This window comes from Triticum dicoccoides, chromosome 2B (assembly GCF_002162155.2).
Source record: "Triticum dicoccoides isolate Atlit2015 ecotype Zavitan chromosome 2B, WEW_v2.0, whole genome shotgun sequence".
Classification (NCBI taxonomy): domain Eukaryota; kingdom Viridiplantae; phylum Streptophyta; class Magnoliopsida; order Poales; family Poaceae; genus Triticum; species Triticum dicoccoides.
This window is the reverse complement of record NC_041383.1, coordinates 37,997,664-38,022,066: the sequence shown is the minus strand read 5'-3', so window position 1 is coordinate 38,022,066 and position 24,403 is coordinate 37,997,664. Positions and strand designations below refer to the sequence as shown.

The window sequence follows — 24,403 nt, the reverse complement described above, 5'->3', positions numbered from 1 at the left end:
ACTTGCGCCCTGGTTTAGCATGTTTGCTACCACAAATGATTTACATTGTAACACTAAGATACAAACAACAATAGATGTCCCAGCCTTTTCTTAAAAATGAAATTATTTGCATCGAACAAAGGCATCATTAAGTTCTCAAGTAACACCAGCTTTTTAAAGTACTGTACACCCCTTTTTCCTATTCCAGTATTCTGATAATATGACTACAATTTGAGATTGATGTTTACATGCAACCAATGGGGCGGGAAAAAAAGGTTCTCCAAGCAAGAGACTGAGAATATCCATGGATAGATATTACCTGCAAAATTTCCCCACAATTAAACATATCTTCTTTGTTGAATGCAACTTCACCAAACATACCATATGCATTTCTTAAAAAATCAGTCATTTCCTTCACATGGTATCAAACTGCATATGCACGTGAATGTTTACCTAAAAGTGGCAGAACATGTTCAATTGAATTGTATTCAACACTGGATCAACTCATAAACTAACATATACACTCAAAAGTAGGATGCTTCTATTGTCTTAAGGAAACATGAGGAAAACATAACAAAACTGACATAGCTACATGAAAATTAGTAGCTTTGTACTTACCTACCCGATCTATGACTGTCATATAGAGATGCAAAGTATATTGGTTTTCTTTGTATTGTATAGTTCTTCTTTGGCACATATATAGAAACACAATGAGACTTGTCTGCTGATTCACACATCCATGAAACCTACGGTTGGTCCTCTAATTCGTTTGATGAAGTTAGAATTCTTTTTGAATGCATAAAATCTGTTGGGACCGCTTCTTATCAGCAGATTGTTAGCTGGAGTTGAAGCATATAAAAGTAAAAAAAATGTAAGTACATATATGTTCAGTAAACGCAGGTTATTACCTAACATATTTATGGGCATCCAAGGTTTTATGTCTGTTCATCAAGAAGATATGCATGGACAGATATATTGATGAACAGAAGCAATGGCAATAGCAGAAGGATTGCTGAAAAGAAACGTTATCGATTCAATATTCAGTCAAAGCTTTTTTATCACCAAACAGGGACAACCAAAGTGCTAGTCAGGTACTCACTTTCATCCACTCCACCGCGTGAACAACTTCAGCATTGCACGACGACGAACGGCGAGAGTGCACAGTCGAGAAAAAAGCAGGCAAAACAACAAACATGTGTCCGACTGAAAATGCAACTTTAACCATCCGACTGAAACCACAAGTTACAGTCCTGAAGAAGAGGACGCACAGATCCTCAACTTAACTAACTGGCGACTTCTATTGCTGGAAAAACATCTCTCTCCGTAGCACAGTACCATCAGGTGACACCAGCCGGCAGCCAACAAACCAGCTTTGTTCGGTCAAAATTAGATCCCAGATTAATCTCCAAATCAAAGCAGGGCAGCACCACACCAGCAGATTACAACCTTATCATAGAACATGAAGCAAAACATAATTGTGGAAGACTGAAGATTATCTGAGCTTGTTGATTCCAGCCAGAAAATATGAATCCCTGAAAAATAGGGCAGTATTAAGATGTAGATTTGAGCAAACAACAAAGTACATATATACTTACAGTACAAAATTAAGTATTATCTCTTATTTCAGTCAGGCTAAGCTGAAGTCGTATTAACAGGAAGTCTAACTTCTTCCATTAACTGAATTCTGAAATCTAACTTCTTCCATTAATTCTTGCAAAACACATATCTACTTGGACTGAAAATGCTGAAACAACAAAACTGTTATTTGGCGATATATTCACCATCATTATTCCGAATTGCACAAACTTAGTACCTTTCGAAAGCTATCGACGGCCTGTAAAACTTTCACCACATAAAACTGCAAAGTTATTTCATAACTGAAGAAAGAGCAGAATCGTAGACAGAGAGCCAGGGGACAGAAACAATATGTAAAACAGGGGATTCCATCCAGTGAATAGCAAGGGGATACATACCTCTGGTGTAGCCGAGGCAGGCGACATTGGACGGTTGGTCGGAAATTGCAATTTTGACGGGCTTTGATGGAGCTTATGGTCCAAGGACACAACCTGATGGAGATTCCGGCCGAGGACCCCTCCTTATAGCAAGCAACTCAAATCCGGGTCCGACACTCCATTGCTTGGTGTTGGACAAGGACACGGCCTCCAATTGTCCATCCAAATCATGACATGGGAGTAGCCCGTCGGAGATTGAGAAGGATACGGCGGAGGAGGACTATAAGACGTACGTAATTGATGGAGGGTCTCCCAATAGGGTGCGGTGCTTCTCAATATATAGCAGTAGGTATTATATGTACAAGGTAGATACGAATAGGTATCTACAAACGTATACAACATGGATTCTAACACCCTCCCTCAATCTTAACCGGTGTCAAGAAGGTTGAGATTGCGCCGACAAACTTCAAACAAGGGAAGTGACAACGGCTTAGTGAAAATGTCCGCAAGTTGATCTTTCGATGAGATGAACTTGATTTGTAGTAGCTTTTGTGCAACCCGTTCCCTCACAAAGTGAAAGTCAACTTCGATGTGCTTCGTCCTTGCGTGGAAGAGAGGATTGCATGAAAGATATGTAGCTCCAATATTATCACACCACAGAACTGGGGGTACATCTTGAGGAATACCCAATTCCCGCAGCAAAGGTTGTACCCAAATGAGTTCGGCAGTAGCATTAGCAAAAGCTTTGTACTCAGCTTCTGTACTACTCCAAGAAACGGTGGCTTGCTTGCGAGCATTCCAGACGATCAAATTGGAACCAAAGAATACAGCATGTCCCCCTGTAGATCGCTGGTCATCAGGACTCCCTTCCCAGTCCGCATCAGAGAAAGCAGAGAACACTCTAGAGGTGGTCGGTCGAAGATGCAAACCGAAGGAGGCAGTGAGACGAACATAACGCATGATGTGTTTGACCGCAGACCAGTGTGTGTCACGAGGCTCATGAAGATACTGGCAGACACGGTTAACTGCAAAGGAAAGATCTGGTCGAGTAATAGTAAGATATTGTAGCCCACCAACACTATTGCGATACTCTGTAGCATCACCAGGCGAGAGGAGAACACCAATATCAGCATAGAGCTTCTCAGTCACAGTTATGGGTGTGGTGACAGGTTTACACTTCAGCATGCCCGCACGCCGGAGAAGATCCAAAGAGTATTTCTTCTGAGTGAGTGAGAGACCAGCAGCAGTATGAGTCACTTCTATCCCCAGAAAATAATGAAGAGGACCAAGATCCTTAACAGCAAAGTCATGTCGAAGACTTAGTATGAGTTTATCAACTGCAGTAGGTGAAGAACTGATGAGAATAATATCATCAACATAAACCAATAGGTACATCGTGAGCCCAGGGCGCTGTAGAAGAAACATAGACGTGTCTGCAATAGAGAGAACAAATCCATGCGACTGAAGAGCAGAACCAAGACGAGCATGCCAAGCACGAGGGGCTTGTTTGAGACCATAAATTGCTTTATGAAGCCGACAAAGATGATGTGGACGATCTGAATCAACAAAACCAGGAGGTTGTCGGATATAAACCTCTTCCTCTAGGACACCATGAAGGAATGCATTCTGGACGTCCAACTGTCGAAGAGACCAACCACGAGTAATTGCTAACGAGAGAAGAAGACGAATAGTGCTAGGCTTGATGACAGGACTGAAAATGTCTTCGTAATCAAGCCCATATCGTTGTTTAAATCCTTTGGCAACCAGTCGTGCCATGTAGCGTTCAACAGAGCCATCAGGATGCTTTTTTACTTTAAATATTCATTTAGAATCAATCACATTTACCCCAAAAGGAGGAGGAACAAGTTGCCAGGTCTCATTTCTCTGAAGTGCGAGGAACTCCTGTTCCATTGCATTTCGCCAGTGAGGTATGGTCGTTGCTGCTTGAAAATGTCGAGGTTCGGACGTCGGATCAGATGCAGCCTGCGCCATGGAAGTAGCCAGCCAAGCAATAGTGCCATCAGTTCGTTGCTTCGGTTGGAAAATGCCGTTTTGACTGCGCGTATGCACCCGTCGAGTAACAGTAGGGCCGGCGGCTGGACGGGCGATAACGGTCCAGAAGATGCCGACACAGGCGACACAAGCGGAGCCACGACATGGTCAGTCGCAGGTGTCGGTGGCGTTGGGGAGCTCGGCTTGGTCTCCAGCGCTGGTGAGTCAGCGAACACAGGAGCCATGCAAGACCCGGCTGACTTGGGAGCCACGTGCGGCTCCGGCTCGGCGTGTCGTTCGGCTGGATCCGGCTCGGACCGAGCCGCCGTTGCATGGCGTTGCATGCAATCAACCTCTCGTGCATGCACATGAGCATCGCTTGATGCATTGGTCTGAATTGCTTGCAGGTAATCATTGTGAGCTGTTGTATCATCTAGCAACTCTAGCTGTGCACCTCGCCCGGTACCTGTACCATGGTTAGGAAGCAAAAAAGGAGAGTATGCAGCATCTACAAATTGGTCAGATGAAGGACGCGATGGAGAATAAGAGTTGCTAGATGGAATTTGTGATGCGGTTAAATTAGAAAAGGGATAAAGGTTCTCATCAAAGACAACGTCACGGGATATATAGACACGATTAGACGGAACATGGAGACACTTATACCCTTTATGAAGAGAACTATACCCAAGAAACACACATTTTTTTGATCGAAACTCAAGTTTGTGACGGTTATAAGGCCGAAGGTGTGGCCAGCAAGCACAACCAAAAATCTTGAGGAATGTATAGTCAGGTGTCTCTTGGAGTAAACGCTCAATGGGTGTTTTCATGGCTAGAACTCGTGTGGGAAGCCTGTTGATGAGGAAGCAAGCTGTGGAAAAGGCATCAGACCAAAAACGAAAAGGTACAGATGCATGTGCCAAGAGAGTTAGACCGGTTTCAACTATGTGTCGATGCTTACGTTCAGCGGAGCCATTCTGCTGATGTGTATGTGGACAGGACACATTATGTGTAATCCCACGTTTCCCAAAAAACGTGTTGAGATTGCGATATTCCCCACCCCAATCTGATTGAACATGAAGAATTTTATGGTTAAGTAGACGCTCAACATGAGTTTGGAATTGAAGAAAAACATTGAACACATCTGCCTTGCGCTTAAGAAAATAAAGCCAAGTAAATCGACTATAAGTATCAATAAAACTAACATGGTAGTTATGACCACTAACTGAAGTTTGGGCAGGACCCCATACATCTGAAAAGATAATTTCAAGAGGAGTTGTAACTACACGACTAGACAACAGGAACGGGAGCTGATGGCTTTTGCCTTGCTGACAGGCATCACACACGGACCCATCTTTTTTGCTAGACTCGACTGGAAGTTGATGACGACGAAGGACATGACGTATAATGGGAGTAGCTGGATGACCAAGACGCGAGTGCCACTGAGACGGCTTGACATGAACACTACTGAAGACACTGAACCTTGAAGGTGCATCAAGTGGATAGAGACCATGGTGGAAGTGACCTCTAAGAAGAACGTCCCTCGTTGCGCGATCCTTAACAAAGACATCAAAAGGGTGAAATTCAACAAAAACGTCGTTGTCATGAGTAAGTCTAGGAACATGAAGAACATCGTGAAGTTGAAGCTCCCTAGATGTGCTAGTCGGAAGAGAAGATTGACCAATATGTGTAATGTGCAAACCTGACCCGTTTGCAATGTGAACCTTGTCATGGCCGAGGTAGGGTTGGCTTGAGTGTAACTTGTCCATCTCATTGGTCATGTGATCCGTAGCGGCAGTATCCATGTACCAGCTTGAATCAACGGGGTAGGAGGAAGTGTGCCCGTGGCCAGAACCACCCGAGCCAATGGGTCCTTGAGTAGCCATGGCAGCCTGCCTCTCATTGTTGCGTCCATCATTGCCGATCCCTAGAAAATCACGCTTAAAGCGTTTGTGGCAGCGAGATGCAACATGGCGCTGAAACCCACAGAGCTGGCACGTGGGGCGACCACCGTTAGGACGACCACACGTAGGGCAGGAGGATCCAGACTTGTTGTTGGTGAAGCTCTGCTGTTGCTGTGATGGCGAGGGAAGAACTGCCTTGCCACCCGACGAAGAAGACGTGTTCCCACTGGTGCGGTAGGGTTGTCGTGGACCGCCACGAGTCACAACATTAGCTGTGGAGAAAGCACCATGAACCTCAACCGATCGTCGAGACTCGATGCGTTGCTCAGTCTTGTCTCGACGCGTTGCTCAGTCTGAAGAAGTCGAGCATAAAGATCGCAAGGAGGCATTGGAGTGTCGCATCCTTGGACAACCTCGATCAGCGTGTCATAATCACCATCCAAACAACCCAGAATAAATCCGGTGAACTCCTCATCGCCTAGAGGCTTCCCGATGGCAGCAAGAGTATCGGCTAGGGTTTTAACTTCGTTGAAGTAGACGGTGGCCGAGAGATCAAGCTTCTTAATATCCTGAAGTTGCCGACGAAGAGCCATGGAGCGCGCCGTGGATTGGGAGGAGAAACTGCTCTCTAGGGTTGTCCAGGCGTCTTGGGAAGTTGCAGCAAACAAAACCATGCCAGCCACCCCCTCCGTCAACAACGATTGGATCGCTGAGAGGATGGCATGATCCTGCTGTACCCAGCTCGTGTGCGCCCTGTTAGGAACCATGTGCTGCGCGCCATCAGCAGTGGTGGCGAGGACGGTCGGTGACGGACACGGTAGCGATCCATCAACATAGCCGAGAAGATCGTGGCTACGGAGGAGAGGAAGAACTTGTGCGCGCCAGTAGAGGAAGTTTTCCGCCGACAACTTGATCATCAGCAGATGCACAAAGTGGAACGGCGCCGGAGTGGGCACATCGGACACCACGGGTAGGCGAACATGAGCAGGACGGACTGCGGCGACCTGAGGAGCTGAAGAAGCAGACGGCATCAACCCGGCCATGAAGGAGCCGAGGTTGCCGGCGCTGGCTGTAGCGGAGCTGACGACGAGGGCGTTCTGCGCCTCGTTGGTGCCGACCAGAAGAGCAGCAAGGGTGGGAGAGAAGACCCCCTGCGCGGGTGCAGCGGCTGATGGAGCGATGACGACTGTCGAAGGGGCGACGGCGGCGGCCGAAGGAGCGGCGGAAGTCATGATCATAACCATTCTGATACCATATAAGACGTACGTAATTGATGGAGGGTCTCGCGCAACCCCAATAGGGTGCGGTGCTTCTCAATATATAGCAGTAGGTATTACATGTACAAGGTAGATACGAATAGGTATCTACAAACGTATACAACATGGATTCTAACAAGGACCGAGAGGATTGGCGGCGGCGGCGGCGCGTGCTCGCGGCCGGCGTACCCACCAGAAAATGCCCCCCCCCTTTCGTCCTCCATCAAGCGCAGCAACGATGGCCTCCCTTACCCGAGCACACGCCCATGGCGTCCGCCTTCTACTCGGGTGCGGTTGTAGCCGTCCGGCGACAAGGCCGCCGCCCCTCAACTTCTCCTGCTCCGCCATGCCGCCCCTCAACTTCTTCTGCTCCGCCGCGGCTGGAAAGGAAGCGGGAGCGTCTGGATAAGACGCAGGTTTTTTTTGTTGTCAAAAACGAATGTTTTCACACATCCACTAAAAGAGGGACTAAATTTAGTGATCGAAACCATCCATTGTCCAATGTGTATAAACACAAACTATGACTTGGTTTTGTTTGGAATCTTCTTTTTAGAACAATATAGACAAGCACAATACTAAATTAGAAATTGTTCTAAAATTAATATGGCCAGTGACTACTCCGGCATAATACATAAGACATTTTAATTGAAATAAACACAATAAACAATTACCAATATAGGCGAGCTGCTTAGAAATGTAATCTACGATATCTGCATTGAACTGTAGGATAGCCAGAGACAATGATGAATTAATATGCACGAGCCATGTCGGGTCAGCAAATTCAGTCAGTAAAACAACAAAACGCCACTTATCCAAGAGCATCATGCCGCTCCTGTATCTTAACATCTGCAGGTTCCAAAGTTACAAAGGAGGCACACTGTAAGAAAGATAAACAATAGAAAGAAAAAAGCACAAATTTGACCATAGAAAAAAATTACAGTGAATACCCTTCTTTCAACGGCTTCCCGGTACTCCTCCGGATTGATTCTCTCAATACCTGCATCAGAGGGTAACAACACCTTATCACACACATTATATTATTCTATCTTCGGAGCTATCAGGCTGATAGCATAATATCAATAATCTACCATAATGGCTAAGAAATATTTGTGTAAAGTTACTCAAAGTTCAGAGGACAATTTGCAAAAACATAGTTCAGTAGTATCTTTCTTTTACTTTTTAGAACATATAAACATCAGCGAAGTAACTTGCACCCTGCTAGATGTTCAGAATTCATATGGGTTCCTTGATGGCTCATAGACATGGCAAAGCAGAGTGGTTTCTCCCTGCTGCTGCTCTATGAGGGCATATCAAATCAAATAGCCCTAGTAGTAAACAGGAATAAGGACTGGTTTAAACTTTTTGTGTGTACCTAAAGAAAAGATTAGAGGGAACATTTATTCACAGACAGAAGAGGAAAATCATCACATACATGTCAATTTAGACATTTCCAGTTGAAAACAATAACTGAAAATCATCCATCCATTCCTTCAGTTTCTTTGTCACTGCTCTGTAGAGAGAGACCCATAAGCAGAGTGAACAAGGACTAATTCATGCAGGCAAGAAGAGACTGGAAACACAAATTGACAGAAATTTAATTTGCCCAGTAGTCTGTTCCCTTGATCGATCTACCACAGAGCCCTTCCCGCATCCCAGGTTTCTGCATGTTAGATAAGTTCTATAGCACAACAGAGGGGCAAGCAGCAAACCATAAGCAGATACAACTAGGAAAGAACTTGCAGTTGTGCAGCCTAGCGATCCGAGTTCAATTTCTAGAATTGACAGGTGATGCACAGGGGTTTCCCCCGTTTATTTAGGATCAAGCTTGGTGTAACCACTCATCAAGAAATATCTTGATACTCATTTAAAAAAATTCTGAGGACCATGTTTATCTTGATACTCATACTAAATTGGTGCAGAGGCCGGAAAGTGAAAATCTCTCCCATTTTTAATGCTCTCACGTCGCCTCCCAGGCGGGCGGTTTGGGAGGGCTCAGCCACCGCCTAGTATCCCTCCAGAGCCCTTCTCCCCCTCTGCCACTGCCGATTGTCGTCACCGGGCAAAGCCCGTGCGTGTGACGGCGGCGGCGGCGGGTCTATCCTCCCTCTCCCGGATCCACAGTGGCGTGGGCGTCCTGATCCACGGGGTGCATCCCTCTCGGCGGTGTGGCGGATCCCGGAGGCGGCGGGCTCGCGACGGTGCACGGGCGCCCAAATCAATGGGTGTGGGACTCCCGGCAGCGTGCGGGCTCCCGTTGACGGCGGGCTTGGGCAATGGCGTCGGCCGTGCGGTGCCGGATCTCGTCGCTCGTGGCGGATCTCGCCACTCCGGTCATCGTGGAGGAACCTGGACCTGGGGCGGCCGCCTCGTTAGGCATGGGGACGGCGCCCTCGGCTGGCGACGTTCGCGGGGGTGGATGGACGGCATCTTGACCGCATGGGCGGTGAGCTGCAGGTGGATCTCCTCCGCACTGCAGGCCTTCTCCCGCTGCACTTGGTGGCTTACGATCGCGGTCGTCGGCCCCAGTGCGTTCGCGGGGGCTGTAGAGGTGACATCGGACCGAAGAAAACTCTGGATGACTCGTTCATCTCGACGGTGGCGACGACCAGGGTTGCCGTTCTCCTGCTTGGAGGCGCCGTTGAGGTCCCTGCCCTCTACCCCGACCCCATGCTCGGGTGAAAACCCAAAATCTTCTTAGATTGGGCGGTGGCGACACTGTGTGTGTCGTACCCTTCTTGGAGGCGCCGCATGGGGCATTTGGGTGCTCGGTTAGAGGAACTACAGGCGGAGGGGATGGGACCAGTGGCAGCAGGTGGTGTTTGCGATGGAGGAGCGGCGTGGCATCTGGAACGTCGACATCGGCGGGTCTCAGCGGCATGGAGCATCGGGGTCTCGCCGATGGGCGTGTGATGATGGACGAGCATAGGATGGTGGCGTTGTCTGGCGTCGTGGTGGCGTCGACGGCAGCTAGACTGGGCAAGGTAGATGCAGCAGTACAACACTGAAGATGGATTGGTGGCAGGTGGCTGCGGCGGCCTCATACCCGGCACTCGTCCTGGTTAAGGAGTGAGTCGGACTGGTGGGTGCCCCATACCCGGCAGGCGTCCTGGTTGGGACCTCAGGTCTTAGATGTTAGGTTTGGCTGCGAGGTATGTTTGGTATTAGGTCAAGACTATCAGCATCCCTTGATCAACTAGATCGGAGTAGCGACACATGTTGCCTAGACGGTGGCTTTAGTCTTACTGGTGTATGACTATGTAAGGTCTTGTGTGAATAATTAATAAAGTGGTTGTATGCATAGTCCAGATGCAGAGGCCGGGTTCCTCCTTTTTCAAAAAAAAGAAAGAATAATAGACAGGCACCAGCAAGGTCAAGTGAAAGCATGCATCTGCAGCAGGTGATCAGCTAAGACAACTATTTGCGTACCAATCAATGTAAAAAATACAACCTTTAATTTGTTCATTGTAGCAATGATACGGTGCTAGTTTAAAGTACTTGTACCAGAAAATAAGACACAGACCATCCCATGTTTTCCAGAGCTCTGAAAGTGCAAGAATCGGAACAGAGAAAAGCTTACCTGGGCAAGTGGGCATGATGCCATTGGGGCTGGATGCCATGCTCGAGGCAGTAGAGCTCTCTTGCCAAACCTTCAGGCCTTCAATACCAGCTGCAGAACCGGCCGTGCTGCTTTCAAACTCTTCTCCCGTGCCACCGCAACAGAGCAGCCGGACGCGCTTTTTTCGATCTCTCCCTCTGCGCTGCTGCAGACAAGCATGTCATGCCACCCTTCCAAGCTCTCCCTCCGGCCTCTTGTTGATGAAGTAGCCTCCACCCGAAATTGGATGCGTCTAGTGAGCAGCCGGCTGCTCGCTAGCGCTCCTGGGCAGCCGGGCTTATTAGAAAAGTTTATGTCCCACATCCTGATTAGAAAAGTTTCTGTCTAAGATAAAAGAAATAGAACGCGCTTCTTTTTCCCCTTCAGGCCTTCAGGTACTCCTTCATCACGTGCTCTGCATTATTTAGGGCTGAAATTCAAGCCGAGTCGAGCCAGCTCGGCTCGACTCGCTAGAGTTCGTTTCCTTAACGAGCTAGCTCGACTCGACTCGTTATTATAACGAGCTCAAATCCAAGATTGGCTGGACTCGCTAGAGCTCGTTTCCTTAACGAGCTAGCTCGACTCGACTCGTTATTATAACGAGCTCAAATCCAAGATTGGCTCGACTCGTATAACTCGCGAATTGATTCGTTTAGCTTGTTAAGGTTGTTAAAGATATGAACATAAAACCCTCAAATATTATAAAAATAATTATGTATATATTAAACATATATATCACTAACAGTAGTAATTTCCTTGTAACGCATGAGTCTCCTAGGCGGTTGGGCCTTCAACTGCTAGGCCTTGTGTTGTGCGCCTAGGACATAGGGTGTTGAGTGGCTGATCTTTTTTTGTATTGGGAGTGGCTGATCTTTTGTACCGAGCCTAACGAGTTACACGAGTACTCGTGAGATTGGCTCGTTTAACTTGGTCTATAAACGATCTTAAACTAAAGCTTGGCTCGACTCGTTATTCTTCGAGTTCGAATCGATTCGAGCCGAGTCACGAGCTACTCGTTTAGCTCATGAGCTTCGAGCTTTTTTCCAGCCCTAGCATTATTAAACCAAAGAAGCAATTAATTGCATTTCTAAAATTTCAAAAGGCTATAACTTCCAAACCAGACATTGGAATTAAGATTAGTTTTCACCGTTGGAACTCTCACGATGAGAACTTTAAAACTAGACCCCATTTATATATGTTTCGATGAACATTTTTTACTGCCAACTTTTGGTACTACATGATGCAATTTTTGTACTATGGGATGCAACTTTTTCAAAACCAACTTTGATGACAACCAAAAACAGCGTGCGGCTGGCCAGAAAAGAAAAATTTTGTCCTCCGGTTCCAAAAACAGCATGCTTTCGACCCACAAAACCACTAAACAGAAACCCAAGGTCTAGTCGCTATCACGTGACCCCACTACCCCTCCGGAAGCCTCCCGCGCCTCCCTCGCCCACACTTCCTCCTCCACGTCATCTCCTTCTTCTTCTCCATCAAAGAGAGGGGATCCCATCCTGGATCCAAAAACCAACAGAGCTGCCATAGCAAACCAAACAAGGTGTTTTTTTTGGCAAGAACTGAAGTAGTAACAAGAGGGAGGAGAGAGGCGTACCAGACAACATCAATCAAGTTAAGTTCTCTTCTGGCTCCAGATCCTCCCTTCTTCACTCTCCCTTCCCCTTTGCCTCTGGATCTGCCACCGGTCTTCTCCATAATTGGAGGGAGTAGCAACAGTAATCTGATGTCTATGTAATTAAACACCACTCTGTGCAAGACTCGGTAGCAAAACCAACTTCTGTCTAGATGTGTGCAAATAGACACAAGGGAGTAGTTTTGCAAAAAAAAAAGTGCAACAAATAACCCAGCTTAGAAACATGGAGTGGATGTACTGTTTGTGCAAAAGGAGTACATATTTGTGCAACTAAATCATGGATCCAAGCCAACTTTTCCTATAATGTGTGCAACCAATAGCCAAAACTATAAAAGAGTAAATAATAGGTGCACATTAAGCATTAATCCAAGGACAACTTTCCTGCAAAATGGGTGTACTGTTTGTGCAAAAATAAGCTCATATTTGTGCAACTAAGCCATTGGTCCAAAACCAACTTTCATGCAACATGTGTTCCAAAAATACATCCAAGACTAGAAAGATGGACTAGGTGTACTATTTCTGCAATAAGAACATATTTGTGCAACTAAGCAAGGGTCCAAGCCAACCTTTTTACGCAAATGTGTGCAACAAAACAACCCAGACTGGAGTCCATCTGTTCTAGTCTTTTGGCTGTTGGTTGCACACATTGCAGGAAAAGTTGGTTTTGCATCCATGTTTAGTTGGCACAAATATGGGCTTCTATTTGCACAGACATTACATTCAGTCTATCTTTTCATGCAAAAATGTGTGCAACCAACACACAAACTAGTGTAAACTAAAAAATACTGAATTTGCTGTCTGCATATAATTGTGCAGCTAAACTTGTATCCAAAGCCAACTTTTGCTGTAAATGTGTGCATCAAAGAAACCAGACTAGAAAAAGCACAAGAACAGTATTAAAAATGGGCGTAAAAATAGTCCTGTCTCACACAAATTTCAATAGGGGGAATGTGTTCTATAGGATGTTCTATATACTAAAGGTGAAACAGAAAAGAAGATGAAATTCTATTTCCTGTCATCAGAAAAGGTGCCAAAGGTGATTATGACGTGATCACCTAAGGTTTCGCAAAACAAAAGGTGCCAAAGGTGATTAGTTAACACTGCATATAAAAATTTTGTTGTTCTTCAGAAAAACTGGATAAAAAAGGTTGACGATGCCAACTTGATATTATGTTAGTTGTGCAACTACAAAATGCAGAGGATGCCAACTAAAATAGTTACTCTTGTGCAAGTAGAAAGGCTGAGGATGTTAATTAGTTAGATGCTATTGTGTAACTAGAAAATGCTCAGGATGCCAACTAATTAAATAGTCCTGTGCAACTAGAAAGGTTGAGGGTGCCAAGTCATTAGATACTCTTGGGAAACCCTCAAAAATTTGAAGATGAGACTAAAAAATAGTTACTCTTGTGCAACTAGAAAGGCTGAGGATGTCAATTAGTTGGATACTATTTGTGCAAGTAGAAAGGTTGAAGATGCCAACTAATTGAATACTTTTGCGCAACTACAAATCTTAAGGATGCCAATTAATTAGATACCCTTGGGAAAACAAATATTCAGCACTTGCATGACCAATCAAAAAATTGCACATTCAGGTTCCAGGCTTCTAGAAGAAAATGCTGAGGGTGTCAATGCAGCTACAAAAAGACTGAGGATGTCAACTAGTTGGATGGTATTGTGCCACTAGAAATGCTGAGGATGCCAACTAATCAGGTACTCTTGTGCAACTAGAAAAGCCTGAGGAGGCAAGCTCATCCCGCTTAGTAGCCCATTTTAAGTCTCGCCAAGAAATCCTATTTGGAGAACCCTACAATGAACAAAAAAGATTGAACTACTGAGATGGTAAAAGAAAAGAGCATTAATAAATGGTCATAGGATAAAAGAAAAATAAAATATGAACCTCTGTTTCACTACCAGGCACATCTCCTTCACCAACCATTTTGTCTCTGCAAAACAGAAAAGAACAAACATAGTAGTCAAAATTAACAAAATTGCACAGGGGAAGACAAAATAGGAGGTGTGGTAGGCTACATTTACATATGAAGTTGGCAACTTAAATTAACAAGTTGCACATGGGCAGAAAAAATGAAAAAAATGGCTACTCTTAATGTGAAGTTGGCAACTCAAGATAACAAGTTGCACAGGAATTAAAAAGAAAGTTGCACATGAATTCCTACCTGGGTGAGCGAAAAAATTGCCACCCATAAAAAATTATACTACTTGGTTGGGAAGTCAATCAAAACAACTTGGATAACGAGACCTTCCTAGTTGCAAAACAAATTGGCTACAGAGTGCCTTTGTATCACTGTGTGGTCCAGACGGATCACATTGTTTGCATCCACATTGTGCAACTAAAAAAATAGCAGCCTCAGAAAGACTACCCTGGTTGATTAAAATAAAAGTTGCACATGATTTGCTGCCTAGTTGTACACAAAAACTGCCACCCTAAAACAAAAAAATCCATCAAAAACAAAAACTTAGGTTGGCTATTTTTAACATGAAGTTGGCGAGTTCAATATAAGAGGTTGCACAAGGGAAGCTGCCCCGGTTGCACAAATGGCTAAAAAACTTTCACATTAAATCCGTGAAAACTTGTACACAACTAACCCTAAGGCCCTTAACTATGCTGCCGTGTTTGTGCAACTTCGACAACTGTCTAGCAGTCATTGTGCAACTTTGACTGCTCCCTTGATCGGCTGCGTATATATGGGTGTGCACTATTGCTTGTTCGCTCCTAAATCAAATCATAGATTGTTGTTTGATATCAAGTACCTAGAACTCGTATGCTACTATGCTATTCTACTCGAATATGACCAGAAGCTAGCAATCAATTAACAAGCTATGGGCTATTAAGCTAGAAGTATCACATATGCGCATTTTTCCTAATCCCAAGCCAATGCGAGTGTATTTAGCCTCAGGATTACATCACCTACGGAGATGGAGATTATAGAAAGGAGAGATTGGAGGAGGCCGGAGTGCGTACGGGCTTCGATTTGGTCAGCGAAGAACTCCATTTCCTAGCCCCTATTGTCTTCGTATTGCTGCATCGAGGACGAGCTCCCTTCCCCTGCTTCCTTCTCCTCCGGCTGCTTCGGCTAGATCGAAGCCCCTGCTTCCTCCTCCCCCAGCTGCTGCAGCCACGCCCAGACCTCACGGCGGCCCCTGAACCCTTACCCCTCCTCCATAGGTGGTGCACAAGCTCCAGATCGCGTCCGATTTGAGGGGCGCGAGGGGCGGCGGCGCAGGGCTTGCCGACGTCGTGAAGGCGTCCGAGCAGCCGGAGCTCCACATGAAGACGTTGGACGAGCGGATCCGGCACGGAGCTCCTCAGATCCGTCCGGGATCACAAACGGCGGCGCAGCTGTCCAGCAGAAAAATAGCCAACCACTGCAGCTCGAACCGTGCCGGGGCGGAGATGTCATCGCCGTGACTATCCGACAACACCGTGGTTGTGGTTGAGGCTGTTGTGACGGAGGTAGAGATTGGATTCGTGGAGGATGGGATTTTGGGAGCGGTGGCAGTGGAATGGTGTGGGGATGGGAAGAAAACGAGAGGGACAGACGAAACCGACAAAAAAGCACCTGGGTCTCATGGGCGCACGATTTGCACCGAACGAGCGGTCGAGGCGCGGCCGCTCGGTTCGACGGAATAGTGCGCGTGCACTTTTAAGATTCTAAGTTAGTTTTAAAACCGAAGAACGATGTGGCAAATCATGTTTTACCCTCTAATGCATTTCTAATGGTGTAGCTAGGTAGTGGATCATGCTCAACCAATCAACTGCTACCAACTCATGAATTTAATCTTCTCAGATACAACCTAATATTCCTGTCTATTCTCATAATTTCCATAATATGTGCTTATTTTGTTTTATTTTAATAGGCTGCTAAATACAAAAATAACATTTCAATAAAATCTAAAATAATTCCATTTGCACAAAGTAGGAATAATTCAAGGACTTCCAAAAATTCAAATACTTAAGGAATCAAACAATAAAATACTAATCAAAGGCGTAAAAATATCAAAGACATTAAACTGTTGGGAGAGTATAATACCAATCTGGATTAGAGCGCTCACACTCCCATAAAAAACATTTAATTTGCAAAAATAGTCGTTCATCTCAACAAAAGTGAAAATTTTGCTTCCTCCCAACTCCCCTCTCAATTCCCTTTTTTGTTGGCGTGGTGCACTTTCCTCTCCCAACCTCCACCTCCTCCTACAATACTTCTCCGTCGCCTTTCGACAAAAAAAACACTTCTTCCCCACTGGCACGTCCAGCAAGCTACGTCGCCACTGCCTTATCGACCCATCCTCTCCCCGTCGTCGGAGACACCACACACTATCACCACCGAACAAAAGTCGTCACTGCTGCAATGTCCCATGGCTTTTCCCTATCTACAATGCCGTCGTTGGAACCATCTAGGGTGCCGGTGCTACCATCCTCGCGAGCTCTGAGCCGTGCTCCTTGGCCTGCTCTAGCTGGCAAACTACCCGAGCCATGGGCTCGAGCTCTTTCATGATAGAGAATGGACTCCCCACATTCCCGCTTTTCCTTATGTTAGCCACCACTCATCCGAAGGAGGGAGCGGCATGAGAATGAATACGATGGCTACCGTTGCAATAATGGCTATGGCAATATCAAATATCAAGCTTGATGCTTCTCGGTCGATGGCGAGGTGCCTGTGATGACTTCATCAATCTTGATGCTCCTCAACTTCAATCGCATTTTATAATAGGGCTTGTATGAATATGTGTATGTTTTTGTTTTGATATGTGTTCCATGTTGTAATCGGTGTTTCTACTTTCTAGATAGGCCCACAGACATCTTGTGTCGGAATTCAGACCAACTAAACATAAAGCCTTATATAATGGCCACCCACCACCATCCACCTCCGCAGTGACGCACCACCCTCCGCTTCACTTCACTCGCCACTACCAAATCCTCAATCACTCGTCGGCTCATCTGCAGTCAACCATGGCCGGACACATGCAGATGTCATTCACCAACATGGATCCCATGACGGAGGTCGATTTGTGGCGCAGGGGCTTGGACCTGCACTAGGTGGACCGATCCACAGAGCAGCTACTCACCTACATCTACAATGAGTTCATCCCCGCCCTGCTTGTCTCTGACCCCGGCGGCAGACATCCCATGTACCAGGTTGCTCTCAGGTCCTTGAAAGCAAGTGCAGATGGTGGGTGCACAATGCTACGTCTTGAGCTTGCCTTGGTTCTCCTTGAAGAGGAAAGGGTGATGCAGCAATAGTAGTGTAAGTATTTTCCTCAGTTTTTAAGAACCAAGGTATCAATCCAGTAGGAGACTCCTCAAAAGTCCCACGCACGTACACACACAAACAAAGAACTCGCAACCAACGCAATAAAGGGGTTGTCAATCCCTTCACGGCCACTTACGAAAGTGAGATCTGATAGATATAGTATGATAAGATAAATATATTTTTGGTATTTTATAATATAGATTAGAAAAGTAAAGATGCAAATAAAAGTAGATTAAAAGCTTATATGATAAAAGATAGACCCGGGCGCCATAGATTTCAGTAGTGGCTTCTCTCAAGATAGCATAAGTATTATGGTGGGTGAACAAATTACTGTCGGGTAATTGATAGAAAATCAAATAATTATGAGATTATCTAGGCATGATCATGTATATAGGCATCACGTCTGTGACAAGTAGACCGACTCCTGCCTGCATCTACTACTATTACTCCACACATCGACCGCTATCCAGCATGCATCTAGAGTATAAAGTTCATAAAGAACAGAGTAACACATTAAGAAAGATGACATGATGTAGAGGGATAAACTCATGCAATATGATATAACCCCCATTTTTTTATCCTCGATGGCAACAATACAATACGTGCCTTGCTGCCCCTGCTGTCACTGGGAAAGGACACCGCAAGATTGAACCCAAAGCTAAGCACTTCTCCAATTGCAAGAAAGATCAATCTAGTAGGCCAAACCAAACTGATAATTCGAAGAGACTTGCAAAGATAACTTAATCACACATAAAAGAATTCAGAGGAGATCCAAATATTTCTCATAGATAAACTTGATCATAAACCCACAATTCATCGGATCTCGACAATCACACTGCAAAAAGAGTTACATCAAATAGATCTCCAAGAAGATCGAGGAGAACATGGTATTGAGATCCAAAAAGAGAGAAGAAGTCATGTAGCTAATAACTATGGACACGAAGGTCTGTGGTAAACTACTCACAACTCATCGGAAGGGCTATGGTGTTGATGTAGAAGCCCTCCATGGTCGATTCCCCCTCTGGCGGAGCGCCGACGAAGGCTCCAAGATGGGATCTCGCGTATACAGAAGGTTACGGTGGTGGAAATAGTTTTTCCTGGTCGCCTCTGATGTTCTCGGGGTACGTGGGTATATATAGGAGGAAGAAGTAGGTCGGTGGACGCCCGAGCTGCCCACGAGATAGGGGGGCGCGCCCAGTAGGGGGGGGGTGGGCGCCCTCCACCCTCGTGGCCGCCTCGACTGCTTCTTCACTTGCACTCCAAGTCCTCTGGATCACGTTCATTCCAAAAATCACGCTCCCGAATGTTTCATTCCGTTCAGACTCCGTTTTATATTCCTTTTCTTCGAAATACCGAAATAGGCAAAAAAACAGCAATACAGGTTTGGCCTCCGGTTAGTAGGTTAGTCCTAAAAATGATATAATATGTAAAGTAAAGCCCATAAACATCCAAAACAGATAATATATTAGCATGAAACAATAAAAAATTATAGATACGTTGGAGACGCATCGAGCATCCCCAAGCTTAATTCATGCTCGTCCTCGAGTAGGTAAATGATAAAAACAGAATTTTTTATGTAGAATGCTATCTAGCATAATTCTTAATGTAATTTTTCTTTATTGTGGCATGAATGTTCAAATCCAAATGATTCAAAAATAAAAGTTCATATTGACATAAGAAATAGTAATACTTCAAGCATACTAATCAAAGCAATCATGTCTTCTCAAAATAACATGGCTAAAGAAAGTTCATCCCTACAAAATCATATAGCTAGGCTATGTTTCATTTTCATCACACAAAATAATCCCATCAAGAACAACCCTGGTTTCAGCCAAGCAATTGGTTCATACTTTTTAACGCGCTTCAGCCTTTTTCAACTCTCACGCAATACATGAGCATGAGCCATGGATATAGCACTATGGGTGGAATAGAATATGATGATGGAGGTTGTGTGGAGAAGACAAAAAAGAAGAAAGTCTCACATTGACGAGGATAATTAACGGGCTATGGAGATGCCCATCAATTGATGTCAACATGAGGAGTAGGGATTGCCATGCAACGGATGCACTAGAGCTATAAATGTATGAAAGCTCAACAAAAGAAACTAAGTGGGTGTGCATCCAACTTGCTTGCTCACGAAGACCTAGGGCATTTGAGGAAGCCAATCGTAGGAATATACAAGCCAAGTTCTATAATGAAAAATTCCCACTAGTATATGAAAGTGACAACATATGAGACTCTCTATAAGAAGAACATGGTGCTACTTTGAAGCACAAGTGTGGAAAAAGAGATAGTAACATTGCCTCCTTTTTATTTTATTTTTTTCCTTTTTCTTTTTTTTTCTTTGGGCCTTCCTTTTTTTGGCCTTTCTTTTTTTTTCATTTTTTTCATTGGCCTTTCTTTTTTTTGGCCTTTCTTTTTATTTATTTATTTAGGGAAAATGCTCTAATAATGATGATCATCACACTTTTATTGATTTACAACTCATGAATTACAACTCAAAACTAGAACAAGATATGACTATATATGAGTGCCTCCGGCGGTGTACCGGGATGGGCAACGAAGCAAGAGTGACATGTATGAAAATTTATGCATGGTGGCTTTCCACAAATACAATGTTAACTACATGATCATGCAAGGCAATATGACAATGATGATGCGTGTCATGATGATGAACGGAACGGTGTAAATTTGCATGGCAATATATCTCGGAATGGCTATGGAAATGCCATAATAGGTAGGTATGGTGGATGTTTTGAGGAAGATAAAATGAGGTTTATGTGTGATAGAGCGTATCGTATCACGGGGTTTGGATGCACCGGCAAAGTTTGCACCAACTCTCAAGGTGAGAAAGGGCAATGCACGGTACCGAAGAGGCTAGCAATGATGGAAAGGTAAAAGTGCATATAATCCATGGACTCAACATTAGTCATAAAGAACTCATATACTTATTGCAAAAGTTTTATTAGCCCTTGAAGAAAAGTACTACTACGCATGCTCCTAGGGGGGAGGTTGGTAGGAGTAACCATCGCGCGCCCCCGACCTCCACTCAAGGGAAGGCAATCAAAAGAGCACCCTATGCAATAAATTTGTTACACAACTTTTACCATACGTGCATGCTACGGGACTTGACAACTTCAACACAAGCATTCTTTAAATTCATAATCACCCAACTAGCAAGACTTTAAAATCACTACCTCCATATCTCAAAACAATTATCAAGTATCAAATTGATCATAGCATCCAATTCACTTCCTATGATAGTTTTATTATACCCAACTTGGATGCCTACCATTATAGGACCAATTTTATATATAACCATAGAAAATACCATGCTGTTCTAAGAGACTCTCAAAATAATATAAGTGAAGCATGAGATACTAGAAATTTCTACAAAATTAAGCCACCGTCGTGCTCTAAAAGATATAAGTGAAGCACTAGAGCAAAAACTATCTAGCTCAAAAGATATAAGTGAAGCACATAGAGTATTCTAATAAATTCTAATCAAGTGGGCTTCTCCCAAAAGGTGTGTACAGCAAGGATGATTGTGCTAAACTAAAAAGCAAAGACTAATATCATATAAGACGCTCCAAGCAAAACACATATCATGTGGCGATAAAAATATAGCTCCAAGTAAAGTTACCAATAAACGAAGACGAAAGAGGGGATGCCTTCCGGGGGCATCCCCAAGCTTAGGCTTTTGGCTATTCTTGAATATCTTGGGATGCCATGGGCATCGACAAGCTTAGTCTCTTGCCACTCCTTATTCCATAGTCCATCAAATCTTTACCCAAAACTTTAAAACTTCACAACACAAAACTCAACAGGAAATCTCATAAGCTCCGTTAGTGAAAGAAAGCAAAACCACCACATAAGATACTGTAATGAACTTATTCTTTATTTATATTGGTATTAAACCTACTGTATTTCAAGTTCTCTATGGTTCATACCACTTAATACTAGCCATAGATGCATCAAAATAAGCAAACAACACACGAAAAACAGAATCTGTCAAAAACAGAACTGTCTGTAGCAATCTGTAACCCTCGAATACTTAAGGAACCCTAAAAATCCTACCAAAATAGGAAGTCCTGTACAATTTGTCTATTCATCTATAGCAAAAAGAATCAATGCAAAATCACGTCTCTGTGAATTAACAAAACTAATTTTATGCGTGCAAAGTTTCTGTTTTTCAGTAGAATCAAATTAACTATCACCATAGGTTATCCTATAGGTTCTACTTGGCACAAACACTAATTAAAACATAAAAACATATCTAAACAGAAGGTAGATGAAAAATTTATTACTAAACAGGAACAAAAACAAAAAACAAAAATAAAATTGGGTTGCCTCCCAACTAGCGCTATCGTTTAACGCCCCTAGCTAGGCATAAAAGTGAGGATAGATCTAAGTAGTGCCATCTTTGGCACTCAATTCATCAGGTAATTTAATTTTCTTTCTTTGGAAAGTGCTCCATGCCTTTCCTTAATGGAAATTGGAATCTAATATTCCCTTCCTTCATATCAATAATCGCGCCAATCATTCCAAGGAAAGGTCTACCAAGAATAATAGGGCAAGAAAAATTGCAATCTATATCAAGAACGATGAAATCTACGGGCACCAAATTTCTATTTGCAACAATGAGAACATCATTGATCCTTCCCATTGCCTTTTTAATGGTGAAATCTGCAAGGTGAAAATTTAAAGAGCAATCATCAAGATCATGGAAACCTAGAATATCACATAAAGTTTTCGAAATCGTGGAAACAATAGCACCCAAATCACACAAAAGCATAACACTCAGGATATTTAATTTTAATCTTTATAGTAGGTTCCCACTCATCGTTAAGTTTTCTAGGTATAGAAACTTCCAAATTAAGTTTTTCATCAAAAGATTGCATCAAGGCATCAACAATATGTTCGGTAAAAACTTTATTTTGACTATAAGCATGAGGAGAATTCACAACGGATTGCAACAAGGAAATAAAACCTTCTAAAGAACAATTATCATAATTAAATTCCTTGAAATCCAAGATAGTGGGTTTAATGCTATTTAAAGTCTTGACCTCTCCAATCCCACTTTTACCAAATTTAGCATCAAGATCTAGAAACTCCAAATCATTGGGACGCCTTTTAACTAAAGTTGACTCATCTCCAGTCCCATCATTATTAAGATTCATCTTGCAAAACAAAGATCTAATAGGGGACACATCAATAACTTGAAGATCTTCATCATTATTTTCACCTAACTTTTCTGGTTTGGCAGCCATCTTATTGACTAAGGTAGCTTGCTTATCAGAAATTTGGGCTATAGAATTTTCAAGCCGAGTAATTTGGGAGTTCAAACCATAAAATTCCTTAGACATATCATCAAGCCCTTTGTTCATAAACCCCAAAAAACTTTTTTGTTCTTTAAGCTCTTTTCTGAAGAAATGATTATGCTCAAATTGTAAAGTCATAAAACTTCTAACGTTTGATTCAATCTCTTCCAACCTTCTAAGATGAAGGTCGGTATTCTTAGGCAAAGACATAAGGGCAAGCAAGCACACAAAAGGCAAGCGAAAGAGAGAGAATAAGATTGTGAAAGAGAGGGCGAATAAAATGGCAAGGGTGAAGTAGGGGAGAGGAAAACGAGAGGCAAATGACAAATAATGTAAATGCGAGGGAGATGAGTTTGTGATGGGTACTTGGTATGTCTTGACTTGAGCGAAGACCTCCCCGGCAACGGCGCCAGAAACCGTTCTTGCCACGTCTTGAGCTTGCGTTGGTTTTCCTTGAAGAGGAAAGGGTGATGCAGCAATAGTAGCGTAAGTATTTCCCTTAGTTTTTGAGAACCAAGGTATCAATTCAGTAGGAGGCTCCTCAAAAGTCCCGCGCACCTACGCAAACAAACAAAGAACTCGCAACCAACGCAATATAGGGGTTGTCAATCCCTTCACGGCCACTTGCGAAAGTGAGATCTGATAGAGATAGTATGATAAGATAAATATATATTTGGTATTTTATGATATAGATAGGAAAAGTAAAGATGCAAATAAAAGTAGATTAAAAGCTTATATGGTAAAAGATAGACCCGGGCGCCATAGATTTCACTAGTGGCTTCTCTCAAGATAGCATAAGTATTACGGTGGGTGAACAAATTACTGTCGAGCAATTGATAGAAAAGCGAATAATTATGAGATTATCTAGGCATGATCATGTATATAGGCATCACGTCCGTGACAAGTAGACCGACTCCTGCCTGCATCTACTACTATTACTCCACACATCGACCGCTATCCAGCATGCATCTAGAGTATTTAGTTCATAAAGAACAGAGTAACGCATTAAGAAAGATGACATGATGTAGAGGGATAAACTCATGCAATATGATATAAACCCCATCTTTTTATCCTCGATGGCAACAATACAGTACATGCCTTGCTGCCCTTGCTGTCACTGGGAAAGGACACCGCAAGATTGACCCAAAGCTAAGCACTTCTCCCATTGCAAGAAAGATCAATCTAGTAGACCAAACCAAACTGATAATTCGAAGAGACTTGCAAAGATAACTTAATCACACATAAAAGAATTCAGAGGAGATTCAAATATTTCTCATAGATAAACTTGATCATAAACCCACAATTCATCGGATCTCGACAAACACACCACAAAAAGAGTTACATCGAATAGATCTCCAAAAAGATCGAGGAGAACATGGTATTAAGATCCAAAAAGAGAGAAGAAGCCATCTAGCTAATAACTATGTACCGAAGGTCTGTGGTAAACTACTCACAACTCATAGGAAGGGCAATGGTGTTGATGTAG

General features: G+C 43.7%; 1 long non-coding RNA gene and 1 pseudogene across 1 annotated transcript; one reads left to right on the top strand and one right to left on the bottom strand.

Annotated features, from left to right (window-relative positions):
* Positions 1 to 13,675: 13,675 nt before the first annotated feature.
* LOC119366997 lies at positions 13,676 to 15,835 on the bottom strand. The gene is made up of 3 exons (XR_005176165.1): positions 15,307 to 15,835; positions 14,224 to 14,269; positions 13,676 to 14,130 (listed from the first exon to the last, which is right to left on the bottom strand). It is a non-coding gene; the product is annotated as an uncharacterized LOC119366997 (long non-coding RNA).
* Positions 15,836 to 17,295: 1,460 nt separating this feature from the next.
* The window catches only part of LOC119360350, an 11,984-nt pseudogene continuing 4,876 nt past the window's right edge, over positions 17,296 to 24,403 (top strand).